The following is a 9288-nucleotide window of genomic DNA, read 5'->3' as shown; positions in this document are numbered from 1 at the left end:
GAGCTCTGGGGCTGGAGCTGACACTGGAGCGAGCTCTGGGGCTGGAGCCGACCACCTTCTCCTCCTTAGATACCCCTTTAGGTTTGGGGTGAAAGGCGTGGTCGGCGGGCTTGAGAATCCTGCGACCGGTGGGCTGGAGAGAGCCGCGGCCGGCGGTCCAGTTTTCTGTCACGGTGGGCCTATGGTGAGGAACAAGGAAGAAGGAGCGAGGAATGCAGGAGAATCAGGATTGACAGTCTTTATTGACATCACAGGAATCACACATAGGACACGGGGATCGACGTTCAAAACCGGACAGAACTCATAACAGGAAACACCTTAAATACACAAGACAAGACGAGAAACACCTGGGATCAGTAAACGTAATAGGAACAGGAAACAGGAAGGCAGGCAGCCTTGGGGAGAATATCGCCTTTAGAGGCCCTCCGTAGGCCTGACTCGGGAACAATGGCCCTTCCTGGGCTTGACTTGGGAACTGGAGCCCTTTCTGTGCTACACTCGGGGACTGGAGCCTTCTCTGGGCTAAACTCGGGGACTGGAGTCCTCCGTAGGCCTAACTCGGGAACAATGGCCCTCCCTGGGCTTGACTTGGGGACTGGAGCCCTCCTTGGGCTCAACATGGGAACTGGAGCCCTTTCTGTGCTACATTCGGGGACTAGAACCCTCTCTGGGCTAAACTCGGGGACAGGAGTCCTCCGTGGGCTAAACTCGGTAACAGGAGCCCACTCTGGGTTGGATTCGGGAACTGGGAAGTGCTTACGAGGAGCTGGCACTGGAGGGTGCTCTGGAGGAGCAGGCACAGCAAGGCGCTTTCGAGGAGCTGGCACTGGAGCGAACTCAGGGGCTGGAGCTGACACTGGAGTGAACACAGGAGCTGGAGCCGACACTGGAGTGAGCTCTGGGGCTAGAGCTGACACTGGAGCAAGCTCTGGGGCTGGAGCCCCATGTTTGAGAATCCTGCCTCAGATGATTGGTTAAGGGCTGGTAATCTATGCACTTCCGTACACCTCTTACTTTATCACTGGGGAACTGTTTTTCTGTGATGGTAAAGCTGAATTTTCAGCGGCCATTACTCCAGTCTTAGGTGTCACATCTGAAATGATTTTGATATTCTGATTAGGTGCTCAATTATTATAAATTATTATTGGTGTTCAATTATTATTAATGGTTATTATTATTATCTATGTTGACAAAAGTCTTTGCAGCTAAATATTTTTGTGGAAACTGTAATACATTTACATACATACACATACATAATACATACACAATGGCCCTCCCTGGGCTTGACTTGGGGACTGGAGCCCTCCTTGGGCTCAACATGGGAACTGGAGCCCTTTCTGTGCTACATTCGGGGACTAGAACCCTCTCTGGGCTAAACTCGGGGACAGGAGTCCTCCGTGGGCTAAACTCGGTAACAGGAGCCCACTCTGGGTTGGATTCGGGAACTGGGAAGTGCTTACGAGGAGCTGGCACTGGAGGGTGCTCTGGAGGAGCAGGCACAGCAAGGCACTTTCGAGGAGCTGGCACTGGAGCAAACTCAGGGGCTGGAGCTGACACTGGAGTGAACACAGGAGCTGGAGCCGACACTGGAGTGAGTTCTGGGGCTAGAGCTGACACTGGAGCAAGCTCTGGGGCTGGAGCCCCAGGTTTGAGAATCCTGCGGCCGGCGGGCTGGAGAGAGCCGTGGCCGGCGGTCCGGTTTTCTGTCACGGTGTGCCTATGGTGAGAAACAAGGAACAAGGAGCAAGGAATGAGGAGAACGCAGGAGAATCAGGATTAACAGTCTTTATTGATATCACAGGAATCACACGTAGGACACGGGGATCGATGTTCAAAACCGGACAGAGAACTCAAAACAGGAAACACCTTAAATACACAAGACATGACAAGGGGAAGACGAGTAACACCTGGGATCAATAAACATAATAGGAACAGAAAACAGGAAGGACCAAATATGGGCATGGACATAACCTGGAGCACGTGGGAGGAGGAAAACACACAAAACACGCAACAGAGTCTGACAACAGGAAAAAAATCACATTTGAAAATATATTAAAGTAGAAAATTTTATTTTAATAGCCTATATTTAATTAAATTTTAGTATATTTAACTAAAGTATTGTTTTACTGTATTATTAATTAAATAAATCCTTGGTGTGCATAAGAGACCTCTTTCAAAAACGCAAAAAAAATGTTGAATTATTCCATATTTGATGTAGGTAGCTCAAACAGTACAATTAGCAACCCCAAGTTCATGGATTCGATTCCAAAGAAATGCATGAACTGATAAAATGCAATGAGAAATATTAAAGCAGTGTATGGATGAAATGGATAAAAGCATCTGCCAAATGCAAAAAAATTTTTTAATTAAAGATAGATATACAAAGAGAAAGATTGAGAAGTAAAAGGAGTAAGAAAGAGCAATACAGAAAAAAGGAGTGAAAGAGGGAGACCATCAGGGAAGATGAAGCCGTTGATAATATCAACAGCAGTAATTGATTGAGCATATTGCTGACAAGGTGATTGTTTAAACTTGCAGTGGTGCATTTTAGTCAAGCAACAGCAAGACAGCTCGGATAACAAAGCACACACTTTTTTTTAGACTTGGTCTCGTCATGTGTTTTTACTAATAGCTATCTAATCATGGAAAAACCAAATGCCCTCCAAGATGCATTTGAGACATATGCGAGAGATGGAGGTGGTTTGCAACGAGTGCAGTGCAGTTAAGTGTAAATGCTTCTGTTTGTTAATTAATCCCAAATTCCCAAACGGTTTAGCTTCAGTCCATACAATCTACACATAAGTAAGCAATCGTGAATGAGACATATCGAGCAACCACGAATCGCAAACATCATTTGCCATATGGGACTAAGAGTCAACAGAAAATGTTGCTACCCACCATTAGCATTACCATTAAAGTGAATGGTTATATTTGCATATATTTGCATAGAGCGTGATTAGATATATCTGTTTTACATCATAAAATGTAAAAAAAAAATAAAAAATAGAATAAAATGTACACTACTGATTTTGAAATAAGTCTCTTATACTCACCAAGGCTGCATTTATTTTAATTAAAAAAAAAACTCATTAAAAATATTAATATTGTGAAATATTATTACTTTACTATATTCAAGTTTTCTATTGAATATATTTTAAAATGGAATTTATTCCAGTGATGGTAAAGGTGAATTTCAGCATTATTGCTCCAGACTTCAGTGTCACATGATCCTTCAGAAATCATTCTAATATACTTATTTGCTGCTCAAGAAATATTTTCTTATTATTATCAAAGTTGAAGACTCTTTGAATAGTTTTTGTGGAAACTGTGATAAATTTTTTAGGTTAATAAATTAAAAACAACAGTATTTATTTGAAATAAAAATCACTTTTGCCAAATTTAATGCATCCTTGATGATTTAAAAAAAAGTTATTGACCATAAACAGTAGTGTATATGACGTAATTAAAAATAACATGAATAAATTGTCATTATAATACATTTTCCATGATCCATTTTTGTTTGTTTGTTTTAAAGAATAAGCTTTTAATTTTTTTCTTTTGGACCCACATAAGTATTTTAGGAATATTAAAATCAAAGTATCAATATCATTGTAAGAAACCAAACTCATATATATCACTTTTTCTCTTCAGGTGTTTAGAGCAATGCATTGACAATGGATATCTGTCATTGTATTATGGCATATATAGAGAGAAGAGGAACATTCTTTCCCTTTTAGCATTCTCTAACTAACTGGACAACAATTTTGCCACTTCTAATAAAAGTTATTTATTTATTTGCACAGAAACAGAAACAGAGTGCATAGTGACCAGGTGTACGGTAATGGGATGCATTGCTGATTCTTACAATCACACAGAGATCCCAGCAGGCATGTGCCGAAACAGCTCCGCCTCGTCTTATCTGTTTACTTTCACTTAGTGTAGTATATGGTTGTAAGAATATGAATGCTTCCGGTCTTCACTTCCTACTTGAGCCCAGCAGGCAACAGCCCAAAAAAAGTGACAATAAGCCATCTGTCATACGAGCGTCGGCTGCTGCACAGTCTCCAGTGCCTCCGGAGCTCCTTACTGGGGGACATTAAGCAGGGTTAAACAGTCTGTATGAAGGAAAGCTCTTGGAGAGCACAGCCATATGCTGCTTCTGCTCAACTGCACTGTCAAAGAAAGCTTGCTTGAAATCCTTTTCCGTGAAGATGCTATGCATTTGGGATCCATTTTTAAGGAAATCATCAGGTGATGATTAGGTTGGAAACATGCGATTTGATTAATAAACATCAGAGCATATGTTACGGTAATTGTTTTGTAGGAACCCTCATCAAGTTTGTGAGGCTTCTCATCTGTGTGACAGTTATCAGCCTTTTTTCTCTGTTTTATGTCACCAATCACCTTTAGCTAGAGCGTATTTAAAAAGCCATTGATCTTTATAATGCAGTGCTTTAATATGACAGTAACAGTTGTACGTGATGCAGGAAGTCAAATTGTGGAGATTGATGAGGGGTTGCAGGTGAATTATAATCCATCTACCTGAGTGATGCGCTGTATTCCATACCAGCAGGCCAACAAATAAATAAAACCCACAAAGGTGACACTAGGAATTGATACTTAACAATCCCTCTGAGCAACAAGCACTAGGAGCGGCTTTGACTGAGAGGAAAACTCCCCCGGAGAGATAGAGAGCGAGGGAGAAATGGCAAAGCTGGGAAGGTTAATAGAAAAGAATGGACTGGATTTGCCATAGGTCACACATACGGAGTCAGCACCTTGTTTATGATTAGAAAACGTCTGAGCACAGCTTGTGTTTGATCCACTTAATAAAGCGCTTTAAATGACTATTGATTCATGCTTCGGAAAGACATCTATGAATCTACTATGTGGTGATTACCTATGTAAGCATAAGGTCCAGCGTTTTTAATCCTTAATGAGAGGCTGTGCGGTAAAGTGTGGTCGCAGAGGTTGATCCTATCCTTTTTAATTGGTCTGAAGACCTATATTTCATTATAATAAATAATGTTGTATCTTCTAATTTCTAAAATTGTAGTCGGCCATGAGATGTTTGAAGACAAATTGTGAATTTTAATGGCCGGTGGACCATCTCTTATGCAAATTGACTGTAGAATTAATTGATTCGATCCAATTTCCAGATCCTTAACTAGATTGTGGGATTACTAACTAAATCTGGAATGTGATGTATGTATGGTGTCCTGTGGGCCGTGTGGTGCGGGGCCTTAACTGGCTGTTCTGCCAATTTTTCAAAAATTCCCAAGATAAATTTATTTGGAGCGTAGGCCGTAATTTCATTCCCTGCGCTGAAACGGGATGTGAATATGATGAGCGACTGATGGGAGTCTTTTAGTACACTCAGTCTAGGTTAGTGCTTTGGATCAATGCATGACCCTATTGGAAAAAAATTGGGAATTTGGCAGAACTGACCTTTAGATTAAAAGAAATGGAAAGAGAGCAAATAAAAAGAAAGCAATATCCAGTTAGACTGGTAAATTTGCAAGGTGAATGAGTAGAATTACTTGATGTAAGTAATGAGGTTGCATAGTTGTAATGATGATTTCCTCATGAGGATATTGATGCTGATAGGTTGCTGTGGAGAAAGTGTGGCATGGTGTGCTTTTGTTCAAGTGTGCATGTGTTTGTGCACTCTAGCATTCATAAAGTCGTAGAATTTATATGCTACCCTCCGTATTTTGTTATATTTATCAATGAAACCCAGATCTATGTATTATTTTGATGCACCAATAGCCTATACATTAAAACAGAAACCTGTTTTTATTCTATATGTATTGTGAACTTTTTGCACTATTGATATTAAAGTTGCCTTATTATGGATGAATGATATATTAGTGCCATGTCATTGGTTATGGGCCGAAATTGTGAATTTATCAGAATTAGTAATGGATATGTATCTTCTGATATTGGATATTTAAATGCATGCTTGTTTCTGTGCATGCATATTTTTACATTTAGATTACCTTTGCCACCCTCAAATATAATCTTTACTAGCACTAATAATTAAATAACACTGTCAAATGTTTTTTTTTTTTTAAAGAATCTTAAAATTAATATCCGAAATTCTTACAACCCTAATTCCAGAAAAGTTGGGATTTTTTGTGAAATGCCATAAAATCAAGAATATGTTATTTGTTCATTCTCTTTAACCTTTATTTAATTGCCTAATTACAAGGAAAAAATGTCCAATGTTTTCACTGGCCAACTTAAATTTATTCTGTAAATATAAACAAATATTTATTTTAACATATGCCTCCATGTCAATGGTACCTTCGCACATAATCCAGTCACTCATGCCCATGTTTGCTCTGCTGCAGCCCCACAGACGTTTTCTTTTGCATCTGTCACTGATGAACGTCTGGATGGTCCCTTTGGTCTTTGGGACTGAGAACTCGATGTCCATTTTTTCCAGAAACTACTTGAAATGTGGACTCATCTGACCACAGCACGGATTTCCACTGTCTTTTTAACTATCTGAGATGAGCTCTGACCCAGAGAACCCGGCGGCATTACTGCATAGAACTGATGTATAGTTTTCTCCTAGAGTAGCAGAGATTCAAGTTGCATTTATTGATGCCGCGGCAGTGTAAAGTGACAGTACTCCTGAGCCCATGTGGCTATATTTAACACTGCAACATGACGGTTTCTTATGCAGTGCCATCTGAGGGCTCAAAGGTCACACACATTCAACTGAGGTTTCCTGCCTTGCCCTACACAGACTGAAATTTCTCTAGATTCCCTGAATCTTTTCACAATATCATAAATGGTAGTCGGTAAAAGATCTAAATTCTTTGTAATTTTGCATTGAGAAATTAGATTTTTGATTGGTTTAACACTTCTCTCATGAGATTTTGCACAAAGTGATGAGCCATGATCCAGCTGTGTTTGCAAAGACTGAGTTGCTCCTTTTATAGCCAAACATGATACCCTCACCTAATTCCAGTTCACCTGCTCACTGTTTCAGAACAGTTTAATTTAGAAATTCTATTACATTTTCCCTTTTATTTTGCCTCTGTCCCAACTTTTTTGGAGTGTTGCAGCCATCAAAATCAAAATTTGTTTATATTTACAAAATACATTTAGGTTGGACAGTGAAAACTTTGAAAATCTTTTCTTTTAACTTTTGTCAATTAAGTAAAAGTTAATTGGAATTAACAAATCACAGATTCTTGATTTTATTGCATTTGATAAAACGTCCCAACTTTTCTGGAATTGTGGTTGTAATTTTAGTGTTGCTTTTGTGGTTTTAGAAAACATTTGTAGCATTTCAAGCTATTCATAGTTTTTTTTCACAAAAAAGTGTATTTTTCCCCAATGTTTATTTATACCTTTTGATGTAGAATTTTGATGTAGAATTTTGATGTAGAATTTTGATGTAGAATTTTAAATGGCTGATATTAAAATTCTACATCAAAAGGTATAAATAAACATTGGGGAAAAAGTGTATTTTTCCCCAATGTTTATTTATACCTTTTGATGTAGAATTTTGATGTAGAATTTTGATGTAGAATTTTGATGTAGAATTTTAAATGGCTGATATTAAAATTCTACATCAAAAGGTATAAATAAACATTGGGGAAAAAGTGTATTTTTCCCCAATGTTTATTTATACCTTTTGATGTAGAATTTTAATATCAGCCATTTAACAGTTATTGGCCATGGCATGAAATTAAATATCAGTATCAGATACAACTTTAATATTTTGCAGTACAGGCAAAAAGAGGTGACGTGATCTCATAGCTTTATTTTTTTCTTTCTAAATGTTTTATAGCAGTGCATTAGCGATGGATATTTGTCATTGTTAGCCCATATATATCATGTTGAAGAGGAACTTGAATTATATCAAAGACAGCTTTGGATCAATTCAGTCATGTAGTGTGGAGAGTTTGCGCTGTGCTCTCTGTGTGGTTTTAAATGCCTAAAAATAGGTATTTTTATTGTGTGAGTGGCCGGAGTAAGCTCTCTCATCCTCTGTGATCTTTCGCCAGGGGTCATGTAATGCTCCTTAATGTGCTCGTAAATCATGGATGGTCAGGCCATGCACACAAGAATGTAAAGAATCCAACACAGCCTCCATCTATCGCTCTCTCTTCTTCTCTCTTCAAGTTAGTCCAGTAAATCTTTTTCTCCTGAACACACGAAGAGGAATTTCTCTGCAGCTGATTTTCTGCAAATTAATTACATACTGAGCTCAATGATGGATTTAGGAATGTAGTGGACCCGTTGTGCTGTTCTCTTTACCGTGAACTAAAGCTCATACAGTGCTTTGTTTGAAATAGATCTGGATCCTTCTTAGCTTACAGGCTGATTTACCTTCTGGGGCTGCATCATGCAAGCACTGCAAGACGTCTATTATAAAATGTTGTTCAGTGGTCAGTCTAATAACAAGTACGTGAACCTCTCATTCCCCTTTGAACTTCAATTACTGAATTTCTCTAATGTTATAATAATTCAGTCATTGTTCATAATTCATATGAATTAATCTTGATAAGCTGTTTCATGCCAGGCTGTATCCAACATAGACATTGAGGGGGACATGTATGTATCATTCAGATTATTTGTCAATCAGTTTTATGGTTTATATATATATATATATATATATATATATATAAACACATAGTGTGTGTTTGTTATTATGTCATAATCTATTTATTTATATGTATGTATATACTTTGTATTCTTTATTAACAACATATTCAGAAAGGTACATCTCCAGGAGCATATTAAAAAAAATATATATTTTTTTTTATTTTTACATTTATTCATTTAGCAGATTCTTCTATCCAAAGCAGAGTGCAAAAGAGGAACAAAGCAATTTGTCAAATAGAGAAATGCAGAGATTAATTCGTTTTTTTTGTTTGATTTTATTTTTTGGGAGTGTGTGTATATATAGTATCTCACAGAAGTGAGTACACCCCTCACATTTTTGTAAATATTTTATTATATCTGTTCATGTGACAACACTGAAGAAATGACACTTTGCTACAGTGTAAAGTAGTGACTGTACAGCTTGTATAACAGTGTAAATTTGCTGTCCCCTCAAAATAACTCAACACACAGCCATTAATGTCTAAACCGCCGGCCACAAAAGTGAGTACACCCCTAAGTGAAAATGTCCAAATTGGGCCCAATTAGCCATTTTCTCTCCCCGGTGTCATGTGACTCATTAGTGTTACAAGGTCTCAGGTGTGAATGGGGAGCATGTGTGTTAAATGTGGTGTTATCGCTCTCACTCTCTCGTACTGGTCACTG

The sequence above is a fragment of the Sinocyclocheilus grahami genome, unplaced genomic scaffold (genome assembly GCF_001515645.1).
Source record: "Sinocyclocheilus grahami isolate Dianchi unplaced genomic scaffold, SAMN03320097.WGS_v1.1 scaffold13.1, whole genome shotgun sequence".
Lineage (NCBI taxonomy): Eukaryota > Metazoa > Chordata > Actinopteri > Cypriniformes > Cyprinidae > Sinocyclocheilus > Sinocyclocheilus grahami.
The sequence above is the reverse complement of the archived record's forward strand: the minus strand, read 5'-3'. Positions refer to the sequence as shown.